A 15,585-nucleotide genomic window follows, 5' to 3' on the forward strand; every position below is an offset into this window, starting at 1 on the left:
CCCCGTTAGTAATAGATACACAACTTAATGGAAGTTCATTTGTGTCTCTGAATGAAAAAAAATAAACGTTCAAAAAAAGCATACAAATTATTGGAAATTAATTTGCGTCTTGGTAGAAAATGGATGGAATTTGCGTCTTTATTATGAAAACATTTTATGGTCTCTGAATTAAAAAAAAACGTTAGTAATAAATACACGACTTAAAGGAAGTTAATTTGCGTCTTTAGTACAAAAGTTTTTTTGGACACAACTTAACTACTGTTAAGTTGTGTCTCTGAATGAAAAAAAAAGTTTGTAAAAAGTATACAAATTAATGGAAATTAATTTGCGTCTTGGTAGAAAATGGATGGATGGATGGAATTTGCGTCTTTATTATGAAAACATTTTAATGATCTCTGAATTTAAAAAAAACACGTTAGTAATAGATACACAACTTAACGGAAGTTAAATTGCGTCTCTGAATTTAAAAAAAATAGATGGATGGATGAATTAAAAAAGTTAATGGCAATTAATTTGCGTCTTGGTAGAAAATGGATGGATGGATGGAATTTGTGTCTTTATTACAAAAGCTTTTTTGGCACTGAATTTATGTAGCTGAATTTTCTTGCGTTTACATTTTTTTAACTTCATTTTTTTTTACATCAAAAGTGTCAAAAAATAAAAAATAAAGACAGAAATGCACCTCCACAATACACGCAAGGAGCGTTCAATGACTATGGATGGTTCAAAACGTCGCCTGTACGTTTGACTTTTTGTGATTTCACACGCAACAAAAACACATTTCCGTGTTTTCCATGAAGTCAACATGATATCGTATAAAAATACACACATTTTCTCACGCAGTGGACGTCGTCTAGCGTGTAATGTCGGTGTGTTTTCCCGCCTTGTTGTTGTGCTTGTCAGGGCTGCGCTCAGGTGTCATGACGGCGGCGGCCGGCAGGGGGCGGTGGAAACCAGGAAGTGGCAACATCAGCATGATCAACACACACAGAGAGAGAGAGAGAGAGAGAGAGACACACACACACACACACACACACACACACACACACGTTGGGCGACACACAAACTCCGTCAGTTGGAGAAGAGTCCACGCAGCAGCAGGTACGGACACGCATTTTGACGTTTTTTCATCTTAAACCCGCCGACAAACGTCGCGCGACGTTTTGTCATTCGCGGTTTGTGTGTGTATCAATGTGTGTGTGTGTGTGTCTTTGCGGATTTTGTCCTTTCCCCCCGCGCTTTGTGTGTTTTTCTCATCTATCGGTGTGTCATTGTGACTTTTTAAAAACATTTTTTTTACCGAAGCAGACACGTTTTAATGGCGTGTGCACGTCCACGTCCACGCCAATGTGCGAGTTGTGTGTTTTTGCTGCAGTGTGTGTGTGTGTGTGTGTGTGTGTGTGGACGCCTGCCTCTGTGCGAATGACATGTGTGTTTTTTATTGGATGTGTATTTCTGTGAAATAGCGGCACTAAAAGTTAGAAAGAAGACACATTCCTAGTTCCTACACACACACACACACACACACACACACACACACACACACACACACACACACACACACACACACAGGTGTCTTAAGGGGACAATCCACCTCCTCCCAGCTGGGACTAATTAAACACAACAACAACAAAATCACAATATTTAAGCAAAGTGTCGCATTTTCTCTGTGTTTGTTGTCGTTGCTGCCTGTATCGCACATTTGACATGCGAGCCGATATCACCCGATACTTGTTTTTTGTTGTCGTTGCTGATATCAAATCGTGTTTAGGCGGTCAAGTGCAGGCCAAAGCAACATGTGACCCCACAGCCACTGACCCTGACCTTATGCCACCCGACCAAAGTCAAGAATTTCCTGCAACATGCAGACAAATGTTTTCTTTTTTTTATGCGGACACGTTTGTTACTGGATACTTTCTAATACTGCCTTGGAGAATTTGTACGTGTAAGTAATATGCAACTATAATGATTTGTTGATATTGACAAATGTGCTGTTTTACATTGTTCAATGATGATTACGTATGTCTAGCTTGTGTGCTATCGTGTGCTTAGCTGTTGTGTAGCTGCTCGCTCCTATAGGCCTAGCAAATGACTTTAGTAAAATAGAAGAAATTGTGTGCTTGTTGAAGTGGCTGTCCACAAGTAGGACTGCTTGTATCGCACATTTGACATGCGAGCCGATATCACCTGATACTTGTTTTTTGTTGTCGTTGCTGATATCAAATCGTGTTTAGACGGTCAAGTGCAGGCCAAAGCAACATGTGACCCCACAGCCACTGACCCTGACCTTATGCCACCCGACCAAAGTCAAGAATTTCCTGCAACATGCAGACAAATGTTTTCTTTTTTTTATGCGGACACGTTTGTTACTGGATACTTTCTAATACTGCCTTGGAGAATTTGTACGTGTAAGTAATATGCAACTATAATGATTTGTTGATATTGACAAATGTGCTGTTTTACATTGTTCAATGATGATTACGTATGTCTAGCTTGTGTGCTATCGTGTGCTTAGCTGTTGTGTAGCTGCTCGCTCCTAGTAGCCTATAGGCCTAGCAAATGACTTTAGTAAAATAGAAGAAATTGTGTGCTTGTTGAAGTGGCTGTCCACAAGTAGGACTGCTTGTATCGCACATTTGACATGCGAGCCGATATCACCCAATACTTGTTTTTTGTTGTCGTTGCTGATATCAAATCGTGTTTAGACGGTCAAGTGCAGGCCAAAGCAACATGTGACCCCATAGCCACTGACCCTGACCTTATGCTAACCAACCAAAGTTAAGAATTTCCTGGAACATGCAGACAAATGTTTTCTTTTTTTATGCGGACACGTTTGTTACTGGATACTTTCTATTACTGCTTTGGAGATTTTGTATGTGTAAGTAATATGCAACTATAACGATTTGTTGATATTGACAAATGTGCTGTTTTATATTGTTCAATGATGATTACGTATGTCTAGCTTGTGTGCTATCGTGTGCTTAGCTGTTGTGTAGCTGCTCGCTCCTAGTAGCCTATAGGCCTAGCAAATGACTTTAGTAAAATAGAAGAAATTGTGTGCTTGTTGAAGTGGCTGTCCACAAGTAGGACTGCTTGTATCGCACATTTGACATGCGAGCCGATATCACCCGATACTTGTTTTTTGTTGTTGTTGCTGATATCAAATCATGTTTAGGCGGTCAAGTGCAGGCCAAAGCAACACGTGACCCTACGGCCACTGACCCTGACCTTATGCTAACCGACCAAAGTCAGAAAGTCAAGAATTTCCTGGAACATGCGCCGTTTCTTTAAATGCAGACAAATGTTTTCTTTTTTTATGCGGACACGTTTGTTACTGGATACTTTCTAATACTGCCTTGGAGACTTTGTACGTGTAAGCAATATGCAACGATAAATATTTGTTAATATTGACAAATGTGATGTCTTACATTGTTCAATGATGATTACGTATGTCTAACTTGTGTGCTATCGTGTGCTTAGCTGTTGTGTAGCTGCTCTCTCCTAGTAGCCTAAAGGCTCAATAACGAGTCAGCTTTTGCACTTCCTGTTGCTTTTTTTTGTGCAAAGGCTAAACACAAATGTACGCATGTTGACACGTCCGTGTCCAAAACCGTATCGGTCTACATGAAAATTTAATTTTTAGTATCAATGTTCATCAAGATACAGTATTAAAGCTTTGAGTATTTGCAGATACCAGTACTAATCTGATACCATATCAGCAGGAATCATGCATACTTGTATTGTTTTGATAGAAAAGGTTTAATCAAGTGAAATTAGTCAAAAAGAGAACAATAGTAGGTATGAAAAACACAATTTTTTTTGTTATCAACCATCTAGAATGGACTTATGCTGTCTTTAAGGTGAAGCGGAGTGCTGATTGTATTCTGGCAAAAGTTAGAAAAGGTTTGGTCAACTTTTACAACAAGGGTAGGTAGTAAAAACACTAACATTATGCTGTCTTTAAATTGAAGTGGAGTGGTAATTTGTTTAGTTTTTTTTTTGGCAAAGCTGAATGATGCGGACACGTTTGTTACTGGATACTTTCTAATACTGCCTTGGAGACTTTGTACGTGTAAGTAATATGCAACTATAACGATTTGTTAATATTGACAAATGTGCAGTTTTACATTGTTCAATGATGATTACGTATGTCTAGCTTGTGTGCTATCGTGTGCTTAGCTGTTGTGTAGCTGCTCTCTCCTAGTAGCCTAAAGGCTCAATAACGAGTCAGCTTTTGCACTTCCTGTTGCAATTTTTTGCAAAGGCTAAACACAAATGTACGCATGTTGACACGTCCGCGTCCAAAACAGTATCGGTCTACATGAAAATGACATTTTTAGTATCAATGTTCATCAAGATACAGTATTAAAGCTTTGAGTATTTGCAGATACCAGTTCTAATCTGATACCATATCAGCAGGAATCATGCATGCTTGTATTGTTTTGTTAGAAAAGTGAAATTAGTCAAAAAGAGAACAATAGTAGGTATGAAAAAAACTATTTTTTTTTGTTATTAAAAGTCTGGAATGGACTTACGCTGTTTTTAAGTTGAAGCGGAGTGCTGATTGTTAGAAAAGTTATAAAAGGTTTGGTCAACTTTTACAACAAGGGTAGGTAGTAAAAACTAACATTATGCTGTCTTTAAATTGAAGTGGAGTGGTAATTTGTTTAGTTTTTTTTGGCAACGTTGAATGATGCGGACACATTTGTTACTGGATACTTTCTAATACTGCCTTGGAGACTTTGTACGTGTAAGTAATATGCAACTATAATGATTTAATATTGACAAATGTGCAGTTTTACATTGCTCAATGATGATTACGTATGTCTAGCTTGTGTGCTATCGTGTGCTTAGCTGTTGTGTAGCTGCTCTCTCCTAGTAGCCTAAAGGCTCAATAACGGCTTTTGCACTTCCTGTTGCTATTTTTTTTGCAAAGGCTAAACACAAATGTACGCATGTTGACACGTCCGCGTCCAAAACAGTATCGGTCTACATGAAAATGGCATTTTTAGTATCAATGTTCATCAAGATACAGTATTAAAGCTTTGAGTATTTGCAACTGGTTCTAATCTGATACCATATCAGCAGGAATCATGCATGCTTGTATTGTTTTGTTAGAAAAGTGAAATTAGTCAAAAAGAGAACAATAGTAGGTATGAAAAAAACTATTTTTTTTTGTTATTAAAAGTCTGGAATGGACTTACGCTGTTTTTAAGTTGAAGCGGAGTGCTGATTGTTAGAAAAGTTATAAAAGGTTTGGTCAACTTTTACAACAAGGGTAGGTAGTAAAAACTAACATTATGCTGTCTTGAAATTGAAGTGGAGTGGTAATTTGTTTAGTTTTTTTGGCAAAGTTGAATGATGCGGACACATTTGTTACTGGATACTTTCTAATACTGCCTTGGAGACTTTGTACGTGTAAGTAATATGCAACTATAACGATTTAATATTGACAAATGTGCAGTTTTACATTGTTCAATGAGGATTACGTATGTCTAGCTTGTGTGCTATCGTGTGCTTAGCTGTTGTGTAGCTGCTCGCCCCTAGTAGCCTATAGCCTAGCAAATGACTTTGGTAAAATAGAAGAAATTGTGTGCTTATTGGAGAAGTGTGGACTGCTTGTATCGCACATTTTACATGCAAGCCGATATCACCTGGTACTTGTTTTTGTTGTTGTTGCTGATATCAAATCGTGTTTAGGCGGTCAAGTGCAGGCCAAAGCAACATGTGACCCCGCAGCCACTGACCCTGACCTTATGCTATCCTGGAACATGCGCCGTTGTTTTTTTAATCAGCACATCAAGTGGAATGTGTCTTGGTGTTGGAAAGCTGTCCTTCAGCGCTTCCTGGGAGACCACATCAGCATGCGGCTGATCGTCACGGTAACAACATGTTCCCCCTTTGCACGCTTTGGCGCCAGGGGCTGTTTGCCACATAAGAGATGCAGGGTACGGCGTCAAGCTGAGCGGCTCCCGCGTTTGCGCGGCGCGGCGCGGCGCTCTATGCCCGCAGCGCTCCGGCGGGCGCGGAGAGCAGTCGGCATCCCATGAGCGGGGTCACGTACGGCAGAACTGACGGAAACGTGATATTCAGCCGTATAAAAACAAGTAAGTATTAAAGTATATATTTGCATTTGCACTGCAGCGGCCTCTTAAAGTGCAATATGCACGCCGGCCCACTAGTTGGCGATGTCACCTTTTTGATCACCTTTTTTAACGTTTGATTACAGCCTTTAAAAAGATTGTTGAAAGGGGTTTTTTTCTCCGTGAAAATGGAAAACATGCGTCGGTACGTCGTAACCACGACAACAATGGTGGACCAAAAGCCACTGTGTACTGCAGGGCTGTCCAAACTTGTTTATATAATATATATATATATATATATATATATATATATATATATATATATATATATATATATATATATATATATATATATATATATATATATATATTGTACATTAAGATTATGTGAAAGTTCAACTCCTGCCTTGTTTTCATTAAGTTTTGTCATGAATCAGAAATATCAGGCAGCTAAACGTGGATGAGTGTGGAGAGAGTGTTACATTTTTCCCATCATGCTTTGTAATGGATTTATTTTTGAAGTTTTTTTATGGTGTTTGGACGTTTTTCATAATGTCCGCAATGTTCAGTGAGCGGTTTGTGTTATGTGTGACCTTGTGTGTTGACTTTTATGTTGGTTGCATTTTTATTTTATTTTTTTTGCACCATGATTAGGGAAGGTTGTTTGGATTGTGTCATATAAGTGAATGCTGTGCTATTGTCACAAAGTATATTCAAAGGTCATCGATCTGGTTGACCCACATTGTCTACAAGATGGCAGCAGACATGTAGCAATCAGAGATTGTCTTTTTTTTCCCCACCATGACTAGGGAAGGTTGTTTGGATTGTGTCATATAAGTAAATGCTGTGCAATTGTCACAAAGTATATTCAAAGGTCATCGATCTAGTTGACCCACATTGTCTACGAGATGGCAGCAGACATGTAGCAATCTGAGATTGTCTTTTTTTCACCATAACTAGGGAAGGTTGTTTGGATTGTGTCATATAAGTGAATGCTATGCAATTGTCACAAAGTATATTCAAAGTTCATCGATCTGGTTGACACACATTGTCTACAAGATGGCAGCAGACATGTAGCAATCAGAGATTGTCTTTTTTTTCCCCCACCATGACTAGGGAAGGTTGTTTGGATTGTGTCATATAAGTAAATGCTGTGCAATTGTCACAAAGTATATTCAAAGGTCATCGATCTAGTTGACCCACATTGTCTACAAGATGGCAGCAGACATGTAGCAATCAGAGATTGTCTTTTTTTCACCATAACTAGGGAAGGTTGTTTGCATTGTGTCATATAAGTGAATGCTATGCAATTGTCACAAAGTATATTCAAAGTTCATCGATCTAGTTGATACACATTGTCTACAAGATGGCAGCAGACATGTAGCAATCAGAGACTGCCTTTTTTTTCTCACCGTGACTAGGGAAGGTTGTTTGGATTGTGTCATATAAGTGAATGTTTTGCAATTGTCACAAAGTATATTCAAAGGACATCAATCTGTTTGACCCACATTGTCTACAAGATGGCAGCAGACATGTAGCAATCAGAGATTGTCTTTTTTTCACCATAACTAGGGAAGGTTGTTTGGATTGTGTCATATAAGTGAATGCTATGCAATTGTCACAAAGTATATTCAAAGGACATCAATCTGTTTGACCCACATTGTCTACAAGATGGGAGCAGACATGTAGCAATCAGAGATTGTCTTTTTTTCACCATGACTAGGGAGGTTGTTTGGATTGTGTCATATAAGTAAATGCTGTGCTATTGTCACAAAGTATATTCAAAGGTCATCAATCTTGTTGACCCACATTGTCCACAAGATGGCAGCAGACATGTAGCAATCAGAGACTGACTTTTTTTTTTTTGCACCATGACTAGGGAAGGTTGTTTGGATTGTGTCATATAAGTGAATGCTGTGAAAATGTCACAAAGTATATTCAAAAGACATCGATCTGGTTGACCCACATTGTCTATAATATGGCATCAAACATGTAGCAGTCAGAGACCGCACCCCCCCCCACTATGACTAGGGAAGGTTGATATAAGTGAATGCTGTGCTATTGTCACAAAGTATATTCAAAGGTCATCGATCTGGTTGACCCACATTGTCTAAAAGATGGCAGCAGACATGTAGCAATCCGACTGCCTTTTTTTTCCACCATGACTCGAGAAGGTTGTTTAGATTGTGTCATATAAGTAAATGCTGTGCAATTGTCACAAAGTATATTCAAAGTTCATCGATCTGGTTGATACACATTGTCCACAATATGGCAGCAGACATGTAGCAATCCGATTGCTTTTTTTTTTTTGCACCATGACTAGGGAAGGTTGTTTGGATTGTGTCATATAAGTGAATGCTGTGCAATAGTCACAAAGTATATTCAAAGGTCATCGATCTGGTTGACCCACATTGTCTACAAGATGGCAGCAGACATGTAGCAATCCGAGATTGCCTTTTTTTCACCATGACTAGGGAAGGTTGTTTGGATTGTGTCATAAGTGAATGCTGTTCAAAAGTGTGTGGCCAAAAATATTTTTTTTATGAATACTTAGGCCTACTACGCGACTGTGTCATAATGCGTGTCATTATGGTGGCACGGGAAAATGCATTTTTAGACAATATGATTTGCCTTAAAATTTATATCTTTGTTATTATTTATTATATTTAATACTCTATCTGTACTTGCTTTTGTTTTCTTTCCTTGAAAGTCCCTTGACTTTTGTGTGAGTTATTCAATTTTTTTAAAAGAATTTGCCGGGACAAGACAACAGGAAAAAAAAAAAAAAAATCCCAATATGATTTGCCTGGGCGGCTAGGAGACACAGAGAGTAACAAGCAGTAGAAAATGGATTAGAAAGGACAGATTTAAAAAAAAAATTATAATAAAAAATAAATAAAACAATTTTTTTTTTAACTTGGGACTTCCTGCGGGCCGTAGTTTGGGGAACCCTGGCTTACTATTTTTTGAGGTGGTACTTGGTGTAAAAAATCATAAAAAATATCAATAATTATCGATACCGACACATATAAAGCACCGATATCAGTTTTCTGCCGTATCGCCCAGCCCCGCAATATTATTTTTCTTGCTTCCATTTATTTTTCCCTCGGTCGGCTTCTGCGCTGTGTTGTGGTTCCAGAGGGAAACTGCTGCTATGTCAACAGTTTTCTCCTCCATTCAAACCCGGCCTGCTATCTGTCCATCTTAATGAACTCATTACCCCCCCACCCCCGTCCTCCCCTCCCCGTCCTCCTCCAAGCTCACTTTCAAGCGGCAACCTCGCCGACGACCAGCTCTCGCCGGCGTCTGAAAGTACAGCGTTGTCAGTTAATTAGCAGCGTGGCGGGAAGCCAAAAAAGCGGTTGACAACCGTGGTGACGGGGAAAAAACCCCCAAAAAACCCGCATTAGCCAAAAAGTGGGGTCGCGCGTGTCGTCTGGTAATGACCGGCGATAATGGCGCTGATGCATGATGGGAAAACACTTCAGAGAGCGACGCTGCGACGTCATCGTGGGGTGGGGGGGGGGGGGGCCCGGTGTGACCCCAGAAAGGGATACGTCTCGCTGCATTCCAGCTGTGGCATTGTGGGCAAGGAAGGAAGGAAGGAGGCGTGTTTGGGATATTGAACGTCACTCAGCTGAGAACTCTTGACGCCTACTTGAACTGAGGAGGTCTCGCACTTCTTCAACACGCCAACTGTGTTGTTACACTTTTCTGCTCTTTTCTGTGGCACAACCATCAGAGGTGTGTAGTAGCACAGATTCCGCAGCCCCCATACACAAGGCCCCCCCATAACACCCTTAAACATACACACTTGGAATTTTTGCAAGCAGCCGCTACTTTTATTTTCCTACGCTTTGTAGCCTGCAGCTTATAAAACGGCGCGGCTAATTTATGGATTTTTTTCCCCACTGACAGCCGTAATGCGAATACCCTATTTTCAGGACGATAGAGCGCACCGTTATATAAGCCGCACTCACTCAATTTTAAAATAAAAAAATATTTTCCTGTATATTGGCCATTAAATATATAAGTTGTGAATTGAGTTATTTACACAGAATTATTTTGTATGTGTTTATTTACGTACCATAATTGTTTCCAAGCGGTGTCTGTAAAACGGCTGATCAAACAAAACAGAAGTCATGGTCATGGCCCCGCTAGCTGCGGAAGCTAGCTCTCCAATCGGTCTAACAGACTCAGTAACTCCACAGTGACGTTTGGTGGATTTACACACTTGGAATTTTTACATGCGGCCGCTACTTTTTTCCCTACGCTCTGCACCCTGAGGCTTATAAAACAGCGCGGATCATTTATGGATTTTTGTTCCACTGACAGCCATAATGCAAATACCCTATTTTCAGGATGATAGAGCGCACCGTTGTATAAGTCGCACCCACTCAATTTTAAAAGAAAACAAATATTTTTCCGTATATTAGCCATGGATATACAAGTTGTGATTTAAGTTATTTACACAGAAGTATTTTGTAAGTGTTTATTTACATACCTTAATTGTTTCCAAGCGGTGTCTGCAACACGGCAGTAAAACGGCTGATCAAACAAAACAGAAGTCACTCAAAAAGGTTCATTATGTCTTCTTATTCATATACTTTTTATTTTATTGTAATCAGACCATATTTTTGGTATATTAGATTCCATCTAATATACCGAAAATATTTGCAAAAGTATATGAATAAGAAGACATAATGAACCTTTTTGAGTGACTTCTGTTTTGTTTGATCCGCCGTTTTATTGCCGTGTTACAGACACCGTTTGGAAACAATTAAGGTATGTAAATAACCATTTACTAAATATTTGTTGTAATCAGACCATAGTTTCGGTATATTAGATTGCATCTAATACAGTGGTCCCCAACCACCGGTACCAATTGGTCGGCGGACCGGTACCGGGCCGCACAAGAAATTAAAAAAAAATAAAAATAAAAAATAAAAAAAATTAAAATTAAAAAACACAATATATGGATTATATATCAATATAGATCAATACAGTCTGCAGGGATACAGTCCGTAAGCACACATGACTGTATTTCTTTATGAAAAAAACATAACCCCCCCCCCCCCCGGTCCGTGGGACAAATTTTCAAGCGTTGACCGGTCCGCAGCTACAAAAAGGTTGGGGACCACTGATCTAATATACCGAAAATATGGTCTGATTCAATTTTTTTTTGAAAAAGTAAAAAAAAACTAACACAAAAAGAATGCCATTGTAAGTTCATAATACTAACACAATCGTAAACGTGTTAGCATATTAGCTAATGCTAACAACGCTAGCTTGATTACTTTACGATAGCACGTACAAACCCCCCCTACAGACGTCACACATGGGACGGTTTGGTAAGTAAGAATTGTTTTAGTTATATTGTAAAACTTACAAACGTCGCCCGGAGTGACGAATGAAGAACCCGTACGAGTAGCAACGCTATGGACGGCTAAAATAGGAACGGCACTTCTGCTTCCGGTTCAAAGTTTCAAGCGGCAGGAAACACTTGCAGCCACTCACCCAGTGAGCAAACCTGTCCATAAGATGGCGCCATAACACAAACAATAACACCATTTAAGTGTCTCTGCTGGTGTTTTAATGAAAACTATTGATGGATTTATCAATTCATAGTCCTAAATTTAAAGTATATCAATCTCTAAGCGATAGGCATCGATCAATATTGTTTTAAAAGGGAATCGATGGATTTTATCGATACTGGAAGAAGGAAAACATTGGATTTATTTTTTTGTCTGTGGCGTCATCAAAACCAAAAAGCCGGATAACTACGGTGGCCGAGAAAGGTCACAACAAATGCAAACTTCACAAGACAACCTAGTGTAGTAGCGTGTGTGTGTGTGCCTTTAAGAGGTGCTGCTGTTGTGCGTGCGCTATAGTTTGTGTGTTGTGCGCGAGCAGTATCTCCTCTCAGGGAATAAAACCCACTGGTCGATCCCAAGTTCTTTTGGATGACATATATGTTGAGTAAAAAAGGACCACCGAGACAAAATAGTACTTGGCCAAGTTTTACTAAAACTTTAGGAGACCAGCCCTTACAACGCGGCATCAGCAAGCGGGGTCTAAATCCAAACAAAGAGTCAGTTTATGTAGAGCAAAAACGGCCCCTCTCGCCCAGAAAGGAGCGTAGCTGCTTCTTCCAAACAGACAAGGAACTGGCCAAAACAGCTCTGTGAGCCGACAAATCAAAGTCTTTACTAGCGGACATAAGATAAAAGCAAGGAGGTCACGAGAAGACACAAATACTAGCTGCTTTAAACATGACTATGGATTAAAAAAAGAACAGTGTTTCCCACACATTCATTTATTTGTGGCGGCCCGCCACGAAAGAATTACGTCCGCCACAAATAAAAAATAATTTTATTTTATTTATTTTTTTTGTCCTGTCCAGCTTCTCAGGTAAATCATATAGTTGATGTAGATGCCCATATAGGCTGTTCAGATTTACTTTACAAAAGAGAAGTGTAGGATACTTCTCTTGTTGCCTTATTTGTATTTGACCACTACTGTTTTCTGTTTATTTGTTACAGACTGTGGCAGGACACCTCTGCCTCTGTTTCACTTTATGTTGCTGGTAAATAATATGGTTGTAGTAGTAGGCTAAAGTTAAATTATTTAGTATGCACTAATTAAAGGGGCAGAGCTTTAAGAGACATTTTAGCTTTTATATTTTATAAGATATATTTTTTGTACGAACCACAAGTAATAAATATATTTCAGTGAATAACTTATTGTTCAAATCTGTATATAAATATGTACATAAAGTGTTGTAAATATATTGTAAAATGGATAGATGGATGGACGTTTAAAACAAAACTGTTATTATTAATTAGTAAGTATACATTTTTTGAGCCTTTTTAGAGAAAATTATATTGTTGTAGTAAATTATGCAAATTACTCTGATGTCATGATGACCACGCCCATAGCCACGCCCATAACCACGCCCCCACCGCCACAGGTATCTTGGCAGTTTATGGGAAACACTGAAGAACACTTAATATTTTATTCTGAGTCCAAACAAGAGTTGTGGCGAACAGCAGCTCTTGTGTGCTTTGACTTGCAAATATAACTTTCAGCTACAGCACGACCGCAAAAGCAAAACGACACAACACGATGATGAAGCCGCAACACAACTTTAAACCCCAAAATACGTGACCGACACACCAGAAGTGACAGCGTTACTGGTGGCATTTGTTGGGCTTGGGGTTTGGCTGGTGTGCCGGCGTTTAAATGGCCCCTCAGCGTTATTACACCCTTTTAATTGTTACCCTCCAGCTCCGCCATTTCCATGAAAAAAAATAATCATATTGGTATTTATGTCAAATGCAGGCCGGGGTGAAGCACGCAGACTCATTCTGTCAGGGCGCCAGCCCACGCCTCGTCAGCGGCGGCGTTTTCCATTAGCCGCCAAGAGTGGAGGCAAAGGTGAGGGGGAGGAGTCAGCCAAGGTTGGACGGAACGTCCTTTATGTCAGCGTGCTCTAATCCATACGCGTCATGTGACCCGGCTTCTTTAGTGGTGTGGCTTTCGCATGGATGCTCTTTGCTACACATCTACTGCTCAAAAATACACCGACTCAAATGCCCAAAATGTCTTTGTTTGACAAAAGTTGAAAGTAATGCAATTTAATCAAAACTGTGCCATTAAAGGTCAGACGCTGTCATTTTAAATCCTCTTTTGGGTTGCCTTCAGTGTTCCACACAGAACTGTAATCTACTTGTGGCAGAACAGCGGCGGGGGGGGCGGACATCCTTTAATTTTTGTCGGTGCCACGGGAAAAAAGCAAAACAAAAATGTTGAGAAAAACTGTATGCATGTATATATGTATGTATGTATATGTGTATGTATATATATGTATGTTTGTATGTACATATGTATGTATGTATGTATATATGTATGTATATGTATGTATGTATATATGTATGTATATATGTATTATGTATGTATATATGTATTATGTATGTACATATGTATGTATGTATGTATATATATGTTTGTACATATGTATGTTTGTACATATGTATGTATGTATGTATGTACGTATGTATGTATGTACGTATGTATGTATATATGTATGTATATATATGTATGGACAGTGTATGTATGTACATATGTATGTACATATGTATGTATGTATGTACATATGTATGTATGTATGTACATATGTATGTATGTATGTATGTACATATGTATGTACATATGTATGTATGTGTATGTATGTATGTATGTACATATGTATGTACATATGTATGTATGTAAGTATGTACATATGTATGTACATATGTATGTATGTACGTATGTACATATGTATGTACATATGTATGTATGTACGTATGTACATATGTATGTACATATGTATGTATGTACGTATGAACATATGTATGTACATATGTATGTATGTACGTATGTACATATGTATGTACATATGTATGTATGTACATATGTATGTACATATGTATGTATGTACGTATGTACATATGTATGTACATATGTATGTATGTACGTATGTACATATGTATGTACATATGTATGTATGTATGTATGTATATATGTATGTATATATGTATGTATGTATATATGTATGTGAATGTATGTATGTACATATGTATGTATGTACATATGTATGTACATATGTATGTATGTACATATGTATGTATATGTATGTATGTACATATGTATGTATATGTATGTATGTACATATGTATGTATGTACATATGTATGTATGTATGTATATATATATGTATGTATGTATATATATATATGTATGTGTATGTATATATGTATGTATGTATATATGTATGTATATATATGTATGTTTGTATGTACATATGTATGTATGTATGTATGTACGTATGTGTATGTATGTATATATATATATATATATATATATATATATATATATATATATATATATATATATATATAGTACAGGCCAAAAGAATCCATTCATCCATCCATATATATGACCAGAATCCATCCATCCATCCATATTTATGATTAGAATCCATCCATCCATCCATATACTGTATATGACTAGAATCCATCCATCCATATGTATGACCAGAATCCATTCATCCATCCATATATATGACCAGAATCTATTCATCCATCCATATATATGACCAGAGTCCATCTATCCATCCATCCATATGAGCAGAATCCATTCATCCATCCATATACAGTATATGAGCAGAATCCATCCATCCATCCATATGTATGACCAGAATCCATTCATCCATCCATATATATGACCAGAATCCATTCATCCATCCATATATATGAGCAGAATCCATCCATCCATATATATGACCAGAATCCATTCATCCATCCATACATATGACCAGAATCCATCCATCCATATACAGTATAAATGGACTTTCTTCTGTGGCCCCTTGTTGTCTCCTGACTAAGGTCTGCTGGTACTCCCATGTACTGATGGATGTACTGATGGATGTAAAATCGACATGTTTCAGACGTGTACATGTTTTA

The 15,585-nt window shown here is 38.3% G+C and overlaps 1 protein-coding gene across 1 annotated transcript in view; it reads left to right on the forward strand.

Annotated features, from left to right (window-relative positions):
* The first annotated feature begins 998 nt into the window (after nucleotides 1-998).
* Nucleotides 999-15,585, forward strand: part of elmo1 (engulfment and cell motility 1 (ced-12 homolog, C. elegans)) — a 179,941-nt gene continuing 165,354 nt past the window's right edge. Inside the window, 1 exon segment of the mRNA XM_062047217.1 lies at nucleotides 999-1,101. The gene's annotated coding sequence lies outside the window, so the exon portion shown is untranslated.

Source organism: Entelurus aequoreus, linkage group LG05, assembly GCF_033978785.1.
Source record: "Entelurus aequoreus isolate RoL-2023_Sb linkage group LG05, RoL_Eaeq_v1.1, whole genome shotgun sequence".
NCBI lineage: Eukaryota > Metazoa > Chordata > Actinopteri > Syngnathiformes > Syngnathidae > Entelurus > Entelurus aequoreus.